We start from the raw sequence: 13,274 nt of genomic DNA, 5'->3' as shown, positions 1-13,274 counted from the left end.
TTTTTGCATGCCTATAAGCATGCTCAATTTTTTATACATGTCAATTTAACATTTCTTTCCTCTATAATTACTGACGACTTTTTGTTAACCGTTATTGTCTTTCCAACAACAACCAATTCTCCAATTCTCTGAACACCAATTGAGTGTCCTACAATTCATTTCAATTCTGACACTAACTACCTGGAGTTAGCACACATCCCATAGATCAAGGGCTCAGTTCCATAAGACTGGCCCTACTTCAGACACCACTGCAAATGCGGTCTCCAGGCTACCCACACTTCTGCCCAGCTGACTGCATTTTCAGGGGCTCCTACAACTACCCCCTCCAGGTTTGATAATTCACTAGAATGACTCCCAGAATTCAGGAAAGCACTATACTTCTGATTATATTTTTATTATAAAGGATATAATTCTGGAATAGGCAAATGGAAGAGATGCATAGGGCAGGGTAAGGAAGGAGATGCAGAGCTTCCACGTCCTCTCTGTTCACCAGTCCAGGAACTCTCTAATCTCATTGTTCAAGTTGTTCAAGGGTTTTTACTAAAGTTTCATTACACATCACATAAGCATGACTGATGACTCATTATTCATTGGTGTATCTGGCCACCTTGCTAAGCATAGTTTTAAGATGTTGCTAGTTGATTTTATTCCTTTTCTAGGTAAACTGCATATCCCATTCAATGAGTTTTTCTCCTTGCCAATATTTATACACATACATTCTTTATTTTATTGCACCAGCTAGGACTTTCCACACAACATTGAATACTGGCAATTGTAGCAAGCTTCCTTATCTTACTTTTGAACCTAATGAGAACACACCTACCATTTCACCATTAAGTCCTGGATTTCTGGCACATATTTTTTCTGGAATTAAACAAATTTTCTTCTATACTACTATGAGAAGATTTTTTTTGTTTGTTTTTTGAAATCATGAATAGGTATTAAATTTTGTCAAATTCCTTTTTAGCATCTATTAAAATGATTAGATTTATTTTTCCTCTTTTCATCTGTTAATATAACGAATTACAATATATTTCTCACGTTACTGTTTCTTGCAATGCTTGACTAAACACTCTTTGGTCTTTTAATACATGGTTAATATTTTATGTTGAATTTTTACATTCTCTCATAAATGAATGGCATAGAGCTCTCTTTTCTGGTGTTGAACCACCTGAAATATATGAATAACTAGTTAAAATCTCCTTCAGATATCAGGTTTATACTAATTGTTTTCTCAATTATATGCGTTTAGAAATACAAAGTCACAGTTTAACAATTAAACCCAGGGCTGCAAACTCAAATCTGTACACAGACCAGGAAGATATCATACATAAATGCAGCAACCTATGTAAATGCTTTTATGTACAGTGAACAAGTGGCAGGTCTTCTGGCCGAGAAGCTCACGAGCCTTCTAAGGGATCAGCTTCTACTCGGGTCCAATTACCGCAGGCAGAAAAGTAAGCATGGTGCTGCCAGATCTACTTAATTACTCTTAGATACCTAGCTCAAATAGAAAAAGAAACGAACACTCTCTCAGCCTTGTTTTTGACTTTTCAATTAGACAATAAATCTTAGAATTAACACACACATGTGCACATGAGAAAGCCTCACTCATTTCTTTAGCCAACCAGAAGAAAAGAAAAAAATGTTCCTGGGAACTTCCCATCAATAGACCAGCAGAGAGCTTTAAAGAGGCCTGAAAACAAGGCAGCCTGCTTTAAAAATTACAGCATAATTTCAAATGTAAGAAAGCAGAGGTGATTCTGAAAGACAATGAGATCACTGAAAAGTACTTGCTAATCAGATTTTTATGTATAGTGATAAAAATGAAAATCTTGAATTGCCTCTAGATCCCATAACTAGCCAAATAAACCTAGACATGACAGTAACTCATTATTTTTGGCCTCGGATGAAAACTATAATTCTCTAGTTTAAAAGCACAAAGTTAGAAAGCAGAAAACTTCAGACACTTTTGGAAAATACAAGCAAATGCACTAAATAAGTCTTAGTTGATGCAAATTCTACATCCTCCATAACAACAACAACAAATAACTGCACATAATCTCTCAGGTCCTACCTTCTGCTTTTACTGGATGTAGTTAATATGCAACCCTTGCTTCCCTTAGGCATACCTACTTGGGGGAAAGCCATCACAGAGGGCTGGTATCAAAAGCAGTGGTAATAAAAGATAAGGGAAAGAAGGCTAAGGCTTTGAAAATCCATATATATACACTCACACACTGACACATATACACACAGAAGTGTCATTAGTGCTCTGAGCTTCCCAAATCATTTCCCATTCCCTGCAGAATCCCAAATAGCTCATATATTCACTCAGGAGCCATTTTGTTCTTCTCACTGAAGTCCAGAGTGTTGCTTTTTCCAACCATCATCATTAACTTGGCAGTGAGTCTTTGGCAGATTCTATGGACCACTGAGCCTGTTCTGGATGCCTGTTGAATAGCACTTTGAGAAATGCTGAAGTAAAGGCAGAACATTTATTTTTTTTAATTAATTTTTATGGGAGTATAGTTGATTTACAATATTGTGTTAGTTTTTGCTGTACAGCAAAGTGAATCAGTTATACATATATCCACTCTTTTTTAGATTCTATCCCCATTTAGGTCATTACAGAGAATTGAGTAGAGTTCCCTATGCCATACAGTAGGTTCTTATTAGTTATCTAGGGCAGAACCTTTAGTATCACATCAGCACTGTCTGATCTGTCTCTCTGAATAATGTGCCCTACCAATGTTGCTGAGAGTCCTGTTCCAATGAGCTCTCAGTTTTCAGCTAGATGAAGCATTTATCCTGACCCAACAGTTTTAAGTGTATTAGAGTATGTGAAACTGCAGTAACAAATAGGCCCAACATGTAAGGCCTCCAAATAACAGAGTCTTCTCATTTATGTGATAGGTCAGGTGGCTCATGGTGGTTCATGTCAGTGGGGGCCGTTTGTTCCACAGTCATTCAGGGCACCAGGCTAGTAATGCCTGTCATCTCTGACAGATGTCTTTCAAAGTCAGCAAAAATGGGAAGAATATGGAAGAACATGTGTGGTAGACTTTTATGCCAGGCCTAGATAGGACAAACATCACTTCTCCTCATATTCCATTCACTATAAATATAATTTGGCCACACCAAACTGTAAGGGCAACTGGAAAATGAGTTCTAGCTGAGCGCTGGGAAGGAGAGGAAACAGATTCTTGTAAATAGCTAGCAATCTCACCACAGATGGGAAGAAATATCTTCTAGATCAACTGCCTCTGGGGATCCCATAGAAAAAAATAGACCCTCTTTCTCTACAGTATTTTTTTTTCCATTTCCTGTTTCAAATACCTTACATAGTACTCATCCCGTATGTTGAAGCGCCAAATAGCTGTGTTTCAATGTAAGCCACATATTTTTGTATTTTATATATTAGAGGCTTTCTGGCTTAGAATCCCTCTGCCTTTCTCCCATCTCCTACATGTGAGATACATTCCTGTTACAATCAAAGCAGGGGGAATGTGGAAGACACCAAACATGATCTCTGCCCTCTAGAACTGTGCAATTGAGTTTCCAGAAAAGAGGAGACAAAATCATAAACACAATGAGTGATATAACAATACACTGTTAAATATCCTTTCATTATAAGAACAGGAGAAACAACACACTATCACTGGGAAGTTCCTGATTCATTGCGTTATGCACACAGCATGCATGAGTGTCTCAGGGATAAAGAGGAGAAATCGTTTTGAAGGTTGGTTATATTTTAATCAGAAAACCAATTTATTAATTTTATAACCAGTAATTTTAGATCTTAAAAAACCTCATGCCTAGAAAGCTTGGCAGTGTGCCAGCTTATTTTTTGTACATCCTCTAGGTTTCTCTTTTTGCATATTGGATGAGTAAAAAACTCGTTAAATTGTATTTCATTTTGCCTTCTGTCTTCCTTCATAAAATAATGAAGTCAAAGGTGAGAATTACCGCTGTTAGAGAAAAGCCCTTGATGAGTGCAAGGAAATGTGGCTCATTAACAACTATTTAATCAAAGTGTTACACAATCCAACTGTTGCTTTAAAAAAGCTTTCTTCCAAGTTTTGCTGTATTCAATTGCAGTATGAAACTCTGCATTAAACCACAGATTCTCCAAATTCAATAAAAGGAAACGTTAAAAGATATTTTTTTCAAATGCCTCCAGCTGGCCATATGCCCTAATCACATACAGGCTTCAAAATGGTTTTCTACTGACAATAATAGGATCCATAAAGAGTATTGCTGTGGAGTGATTTGAGAGCGCGGGAGCATCCTGATCCTCGCCTCTGGCAAGCTGCGCGCGCCTGGACAGCAATACAGATGGGCAGACGGAGGCCTAGCACCGAGTGCGGGCGGCTCCGAGCTGCAGCGGCAGGTTGCTCAAATCTCTCTGAGGGGAAGAGGACGGCTGATTAGCTGCTGACCTTCTGCCCTTGGAGGGCAACCTCACACTGCATAGATGGCGACGCAATTATTGCAATAATTCAGCAAAGTGGGAGTTTTTAAAAAGAGGTTGGCGGAGCTGCTCTCTGAGTCCCTGACTTTTACTGGGCTGTCCCACGTGACCGTGAGCAGCGCTTGTGGGAGATGAGCACCAGGGTCAGCCCCAGCTAGACTAGGGAAACAGGCGGCAGGGAATGAGGGGCTCAGGGAGGCTCCCCCATTCAGTCACACGGTGGGTCTAGACTCCTGCCTGGCTGAGGAAAGTGCTCCGGAGCAGACCAGCCCCGTGTGCGGTCCACATTGAGTGGACTCTGAGTGCTGGGTAGGTAAACACTTACAAGAGGCAGCCCCGAAGGTGGGGAGAACATGGACTATGGAATGGAAAGGTCTAGGTTCATAACATAGATCTGCCTCTTACACATCTCCCTCCCTCCTCCCTTCTCGGGATGCCGAAAAAGTCACCTTAAGCTCCAGTTCCTTCATCTGTGAAGGGAGAGTTACAACACGTACCATTCAAGGGTTGCCGCATGGAGCGACTGAGATATCTCTGAAAGGGCTTCGAAAACAGCCAAATGTTACAAACATTGTCGAATGATGTTAAAGAATACAAAAGAAATTCTAAGCAGAGATCCTGACATGAGAGCCCTATTTCTTTAGGGAGAATTGCACATTCATCAAGCAATTTGAGGAAAATCAGCAAGCAGACAAAACCCACAAAATTACTCGATAATGACATGAATGCTTCTCATTTACCTAAGCCCATATGTACGTTACATACCCACTTAAGGTTCTCAGAATGCATTCTTTCAGTTGAGTGATCCTCACAACAACTGGGGGATGGAGCGACGTTAGCCCTCATCTCCCTGTTATGACACATTTGTTGTGCCATGCCCTGGTCAACGTGCTTTACGTGTTGTGAGGATCATGACATTCTTACAGATAAACAATGAGGTAGATACTAGTATCCTTTTAATTTTAGAAACAGGGAAACAGAGGCACAGAAAAAGCTAAGAAACATGCCCAAGGTCAGACAGGTAGTTTAGTGCTTAGAGGCAAGTTAAGAACCCAAAGACATGGCCTCCACTGTGCTACACCACTATCTCAGGTGTGGGAGCTGAGGTTCAGAGACCAAAGGACCTTCTATAAAGCAAGGGAAGATTCAGTACAAAATTGTGGGTCTTTTGGTCCAGTGATCAGAAACCAAACGTTAGAGTAAAGAAGCTTAACCTATTAGCTCTATTTTCTCCTTGATTATATATTTTTAAATAAAATCAATTCATTAGAAGAATTAAACATTTTCAGAGTTATACATATTAACTTGGATAATTTAGGACCTAAGTTTGAAAATCATAGGAAGATCTAAGTTATTTCAAAAACTCCATCGACTAACATTTACATTTGTAGTCACTCCCTAATCTTCCACATTCCTCCTCATTCTCGATTTTTCTCTTGCCCTGGAATCTGCTTGTTTCAAGCATTTGTGTCTCCTGACCCATTTTGCTGTGAGCCAAAATTCCTGTAGCCTTTTGTCATTTGCTGCCTTTCCCCCTGGCTAGTCTGTTCTCATCTTCTTGATCAAATTCCTAAACAAATGCACAGCTCAGCTCGGTGCCCCTTGGACTTAAGGATTCTGTTTCCCTCAGAGGAGAAGATTTTAGCTAATCCCAGAGAAGGCCTCGATCCCACCATGGATTAGCTTTCTGAGTACTCAGGGCTGTCACATCATTTTGTCTGCCAAAGGCAGGGAAGGGAGAACACAACAGCCAACTATCCCCTTGTCACAGAATGTAAGTGCCCTTCCCTGCCTCTCTCCTGTAAGAAACAAAATAAATCAGTCACTCCTCCCATGAGGGTCCCCAAACTGGGAAAGTTTCCTTCTTCGGCATGAGGGAGAACCAGATTTGTGAACTGGGAGGCAGTGTGCCCCAGAGCACAAACCCAGGCTTGGTAATCCATCAGTCATGGTCCTCCTCACAGAGGTGCTGAGAGAAGCAAGAGAAATGTTCTGTGGGAGGGGTTCTTGACAGTTTGGGTCTGAATAGATGGTTCCTAAATAAGGGACCAGGATTGGTTTGAATTTTGACCCACTATTTAATGGCTTTGAGGTCTGGGTGTATCACTTAACTTTTCTGATCCTCAGTTTCGAGTACTGTAGTTCAGTTCAACAGTTAACAAACATCCACTGAGGGTCAGAGTTAACTCATCAAACATTCATTAAGTACTTATCGTAAGCAAGACCTGTGCTTTCTCCTGAAAATACAGATGTGAATAAATTGGATACCATCTCTGCACCAATAGAAATATGGTCTAGAGTTAGGTATCTACAAAAACATGAGGAAAATGCCTGACCGTAAGATTCCTTTCAAAATTCAGTGAAATAAGTAGAGCATGTGGCACATAGTAGGCACTCAATATACATTATAGTCACTGTGTCAGATCTTTAGAAATTTGCACATATAACAACTGAATCAATATCAATAGCTTCTTACCTGAAAGCTTAGCCTGCTCTCCTTAGGGAGAACCCTTCTATTTAAGGGGATCAAGGACCCTCGCTATAGAAAATATAACATGAAAAACACATCTGAACTGAGCATATTCAAGTTTGTAAATAGGGGGCAGCTAATTTTTTCATCATGCTCCCCATTTTCCATTTGGCATATATTGAATCCTTTTGAAATTGACAAGTAGCTTGGGCTTTTCAGTGAGAAGAAACTTAAGAAAGTTCAAAGCCATAATATTCCAGCAACTAAACTAGGCAACAATGACTACAAAATGGCATTTTAGAAATGGCCCTGCAGAAGTCACCCAGTAATGGCCTAGGTGGGTTAGACCCTCTCAGCTAAAGGTCAGGCCTGCTGTAGCAAAAATGAAAAAGGAAATTTAGGCAATTTTCCAAGTAATTTAGGGGAAAAACACTTTCATCTCCGTTCTCTCGAGGTACAATGATTGGCACAAATCTCTACCCTGGCAATGGAGACCAGGCCATTGTGGAACCAAGGCTGAGTCAGCCATCCAGGAAACGTGGAGTGAGGGCTGTGAGCAGAAGGGACTCAGGAGGAACGCACATTCTTACTGAGCGTTAGCTGGATGGCTGCCACATCGATTTGTTCGGATGGTCCACCACATCGATTTGTTCGCCTTTCATTTGCAAGTCACCAACTCAACACTCCAGCTTTGCTGATAGAAGGTGTTCACTTATATTAATTCATATGGAATTTTTCTGGTAGTCATTCTCCTCACTTTAAATGCAGCAGAGTGATTACTTCTGAACCCAGAGAGCAGGGAGCATTCGGAGTCAGAGAGGTGGGCAAACAATTGCACAGCAATCAGAATCAGAACTCGACAGGAAAAGAGCTTCCTCACTGGGCTGCCAACCAAAATCACATCAAACAATTTTAAAGGAACTAAGAACTTGTTTTCACTGCTTCTCCCTATCTGCATCTCTCTCTGGCAGGATGTTTACTTACTGCTCAGTCTGAGCAATTGCACCAGTTCACTAAAGATAAATAAATAAACCCCACCTGGTGACTGTTTTATCATCCTGAAGTCCAACCTCTAGGAATAATTTTGCCAAGTTGAGCTTTGGCAGGAAAGGGAACTTCTGGATGCAGTGCCCACCATCTTGGCTCTACCTTTTCTGGGCTATACACACTCAGTTACTTCAGATAAATCACAATGGATTATACCTTAACCAAGGAGGAAAATATTGTATGGGGGGAAAACAAGACTTTAGAAACAAAAAGGATTCTAAGAAATGATTCCATCACTTAGTGCCTGATTTTTGGTAAGTTACCCAACCTCTCTGAACTTGGTTCTTCATCTATACAATGAATATTAGTGGGTATTAACTTGTTAACATAAGTAAAGCCCTATCACAGGGCTTGGATAAAAACAAGTACGTAGTAAAAGTACCTTCGCTCATATCTAGTGACTATGCCTCTCTGCTTCTTCTTTTCTAGGGTTCAATGGGTGGACCAGAACCCAATGTGCAGATTCAACACTCTCTGATGCTGAAGGAGAATTTGTTACAAGGCAGCTCTAACTCTGACTTCATCCTAATTGTATTAAACTACTAAAGTTGATTTATCTTAGCAGGTGGTCTCTTGAGAGAGATGAAATAGACCAAATAATATAGACTGAAGCTCCAAATGCTGTATTAGAGGTAATTTCCCTTAGTTCCTATGCACCTCCACTCCACTTCCAAATAGTTCAACAGAATAGAAGCAGAAGTCTGAAACAGCTGTTACACTTTAGTTTCTCAACTTAATTTTAGATGCCCCAGCCAAGTCACCATTAAGCAGTAGGAATAACGTTGTGCCCAGTGATGGCATGTTTTGTTTATTTATTTTGATATTATGTTTACTATAAAGTCAATCTATGCACATGAAGAAATGAAAACAATATAGAAAAGTGTGAAGTAGAAAGTGAGCACTTTCTATAATCCCATGTGGTTCCCCATCTCCCCAAACTCGATTACACATGCACAATGAATTTGGAGGCTGACTTCCGGATGGAGCAGGTGACACTGAATTGAGTGAATTCCATTCTTCTGGAAGACAATTTCACCATTCACAACACTCAGGGTTGTGACGTTCGTCGGGAGATAGTTCTAATGGAAAGGCAATTCTGATCTTTGTGTTGGCTGTGGCATCCTTGAGGGGCTTGGACAGTCACTCTATAACTGCTATACAATCACTTGCAAATGTGCCCCTTAGTACTGTTGAAGTCAAATTTAATACTGTGTAGAAAATACCAAAGTATTTTGATTGCCATATATAAGTGGAAAAGATCTTTCAAATTCCTAAATTTCTTACCAGTTTTTTTGAGAATTGCCACCAAAAATAATAGCAATGACTTTTTCAACCCACAGGATATTCCTCAATTCACTGAAACAATAAACCAAACAGGCTCCATGTCCTTTATAGGTGCCCAGCACATAACTGAGGTATTAATATAAACTGCTTCAATTCTGTATTTATTATAAACATAATGCATACAAAGAAATTTCTGCAATAGTCTTTTTATGGATTTTTCTATCTCTCTTTTCCCACTTGGCCACACTGGTTGACTCCATCCTACTCATGCAATATCTCCCTAAAGCAAAACGGTAAAGATGGAAAAGTTTCTACTGAAAAACTGTCTGGCTTGAGTGATCATTGGTTTTGTGAGTGATAGGGATCACTCACAAAGAAAAGTCCAAATGCTTTTCATCCAGGGTTCTCCTTACCGTGATCCAATGTACCTTTCCAGACTCTTCTCCCCCGACCACCTCCAGGCCATGGGCTCCTAAGCACAAGTTGGATTGCTTCTACAGAATTATTCCAGCATCCTTGCCTCCATGTCCGGACTATGGCAACTTATTCTAACCACCTGAAATGCTTTTCGCCAATTCTTCTGTATCTGAGGTGTCATATTTATCTGTATGAGAAATAAAAATGTTTTTCAAAACAGCAATGAAAACAAAATGATTGTAGATAGTCCTTGCTGTAAAGGAGAGGACTTAGGAGAAGGGAGGAGTACAGAGATGTAAAAAGACTCATATTGAGGTTGCCCAAATGTATTTTCTCAGTGTTGTGCTGTTTGAAGTAAAGCTCAAAAGGTCTACCCACATTTGTTAAAAGAGAACTTCTGAACTGTTGGGCTTTATAATAATGATATTCCATCCATGTTTTCCTCTATATAAAGAGGATATTAAATATGTATTAGACACAGGTGACTCAAAAGTCTTAGCTGTGATTACTCTGTGAAGAGTACAATTCAATTTTTCTAATCAAAATGGAATTTTAGCATATCTTTGGAATTCTTGAAACTTACAGTATTGAAAATTTTCCTAAGTGTTTCTCTGTTAATTTGTTATAGCATATACATTAGAGCAGAAATTTCATTTGACTATGTATTTGTTTATAACTTAAAGCAATAGGATGAGGGAGAATAATAGAAACCTAGAATCATTGAGTTAGAAGGGACCACAGAGGTTGCCAAACCTTATGTTTTACAGGTAAGGATATGAAATCAAAGCCCAAGTACAGAGAATTAGATTTTACTATTCTCGTTCTATTAACATTGGGTTTAACTAAAAGTAACAATCTCTCTAATAGAAGCTGTAAATTCAGGACCTACTCAGTGCTTATGCAGTGGTGATTCATGATGATGATGAGGGTGGGGATGACTCCATTATTAGCCCAGCTCTTCAACCCTCCTTAACTTCATACCATGTGACTTTTACCATGTGACCTTTAATCTTCTCCCAGGAAGAGGGTGGACTGTATTTCCCTGCCCCTTGGCTTTGAGTTTAGCTGAGTGACGGGCTTTGTCCAATAGACTAAAGTGTAAGTGACAGTGTGAGAGCCAGATCTGATCCTGTACCTTAAGAGGCCTGTGGGTTTCTGCTCACTGCCTTGAGCCACACACATTATAATGAGAAGAACATTTCTTGTCTAAACCACTGGTTCAAGGAGGATGAGAAACACATGGAGCAGAGCCATCCCACCCCAGCCCACAGATGCACAGTAAGAAGCAGAGCTGTCCTGCGGCCTCAGTCTGAAGCAGAACCAGCCAGCCAAGCCAAGCCTGGATCAGCCACCTCCCTGCCAACCTACAGATTGTGTAAGCAGTAATAAATGACCTTTGTTTTAAGCAACTGAATTTTTAAATGCCAAACAGCTTATTTTCACATTATCATATACATTCTAGGCTGTATTTTACCCCAAATCAGTTAAAGTATGCCATGTTGTGCAACTTCCTTGCTCAAAGGAAATGTTCCAGAAGCTCTGGATTGCCTGAAAATAAATTTAAGTTCTTACCCTTGCTATGATTCTTTGCAGATTAGCCTCCCACGGTTTCCAACATGTTGCCTAGCTTCAGCTGGACTACTGTAATTTGTATGTGTGCCTAGAATACGGGCTTTGGAGTTATGAATATGGATTCAAATCTTGGGTCTGCCCATTTATTTGTTATTTGACTTGGGGCAAGTTCCTTTACATTAATCCCGGAGTCTCAGTTTATTTATCCGTATAATGGAGCCAACTATACCTACATCACTGGGTTATTATGGAGAGTCAGTTATGTGGTACATGGAAAGAACCTGCCATAGTCTTTGGCTTTTGGCAGGCCTGAGGGGAGGGAGGGAGTATCTGCTCTCTTTTTCTTTTGTTTCTACTTCCACCCGTTAAGGACAACAGCCAAAATCTCTGCTTTCCATCTAGGAGAATATCTAAGGTAAAACACAGCATCTCTGATGCCCATACACCTCACAAAAGAAAGGACAGTGGTGAATTTTGTTAGAAATTGGAATCCATTGAACTATATTTATTGGTGATCATGCTGCTGGTGCCAAAAGCCAGGGAAGATTCCACATTTCCTTTTTCGGTTTCTGCATTTTGTCAAACATAAACTACCTCTTCACTTGAGGTAACTACTCCACTTTATTTTCTGTCTCCAAATGGATGTTTACAGCAATCTTGAGGTCCTCATTTATCTAGCTGGTTGGGTATGGAGGTTTTGAGTCTGTATTTCAGGCCCAGTGGGATCTCTATGGGTATTAGTGTCGAGATTCAGAGTAGAGGGTATGAAGCCTGTTTTCAGTCTTGACTCTGAGACATGGTGTCCAATCCAATCTCCCATGCCATCAGCAATCTCCTTTATATATGGGCTCCATTGGTCGGTACCCAGAGGAGAAGAGGGATTCCTTTCCCTCTTCTTTGCATCTCTCTACATTCAGCCTGCTCTTCAAAAGCTAGTTCTAATCTTGCTCTGTGATCCCTCACAGTGAAAGGAAACTCCACCACCTCCAAACTGCAGTAAAGCTGATCTATCTATGCAGCTCGTGGGGCTTTTGTATAATTAGCTACTTTCTATGTGTTTACATAAAATTGCCTCTTTCAGTTTATTCAGTCTTTATATTACTTTTCTGTTTATCTCCTTCAAGGCTAACCTGATGCCTTGCCCAGGTAGATGTTCAAAAAGCATCTACCTTATATATAAATGATCTATTCTTGTGTATTCATGCCTTCTGTTCCATCCCAAAGCAGGCTATGTTGACAAATTTATGCAACTCTTGACTTTGGGGATTTTACACTTTGACCAATAATACTGGTTTGTTGTTTTAACATATATTAGAATTATAATTGCTCATCTATTGCACAACTTCCTATGTCTGCTGCTGCCTTTCCTCCTTGCATACTTCTCTTCTATTTCCCCTTCAAGTCCCCCTCTCCCACCTCCTACCACCACTATACAAGCAATATATATTCAGAACTTAGGCTAAAAATGGTTCTCTGATCTCACCTCTCTTTATCCTCCCTAAACTGCCTGGTCTTTAAAGCAATTTTCTTTAATTGTTGATTTATTTAATTCCTTTGAGCCTATAGATTGACTCTCCGGTTCTATTTACCTTATTTCTTCTACTGTACCTTCCTTAAGTTGAAAATAATTAGGCCTCTGATTTTTGTTTGCTTGTGTACAAAACAACAGAAAAGTTGCCAGCTCCTAACATTTTACAAACAGAATTAATAGAAAAACAGGCACTGTAGGTTGGTAGCCTGGTGAATGTAATGCTAGGTGAATGCTGACTGGGTTGGATTTTGGATCGAATAGGGTTAAAATAGGCAGTGGTTCTCTTTCAAAAAAAAAAAAAAAAAGACATGGAAATTGGAAGACTAAACTTTAGCACTTGCCAAATCGAGGGTCTCAGAATTGGAAATGCCCTCTTCCTGACTCTGTCAGGAAGCTCATGTTGATACAAGCACCAAAAAATGAAAATCTCTGTCAAATGTGGTACTTGATCTTGTAGACTAGCTTCTGCTTGACCTGAA

General features: G+C 39.9%; 1 protein-coding gene across 2 annotated transcripts in view; it reads right to left on the bottom strand.

Moving 5' to 3' along the window:
- The window catches only part of RFC3 (replication factor C subunit 3), a 559,111-nt gene that overhangs the window by 170,925 nt on the left and 374,912 nt on the right, over positions 1-13,274 (bottom strand). For both annotated transcript variants that reach the window (XM_060287864.1, XM_060287865.1), the window contains one exon: positions 9,689-9,879. The gene's annotated coding sequence lies outside the window, so the exon portion shown is untranslated. The remainder of the gene's footprint in view (positions 1-9,688; positions 9,880-13,274) is intronic.

The sequence above is a fragment of the Globicephala melas genome, chromosome 18 (genome assembly GCF_963455315.2).
Source record: "Globicephala melas chromosome 18, mGloMel1.2, whole genome shotgun sequence".
In the NCBI taxonomy this organism is placed as follows: Eukaryota; Metazoa; Chordata; class Mammalia; order Artiodactyla; family Delphinidae; genus Globicephala; species Globicephala melas.
This window is presented reverse-complemented; position numbering and strand designations above follow the sequence as displayed.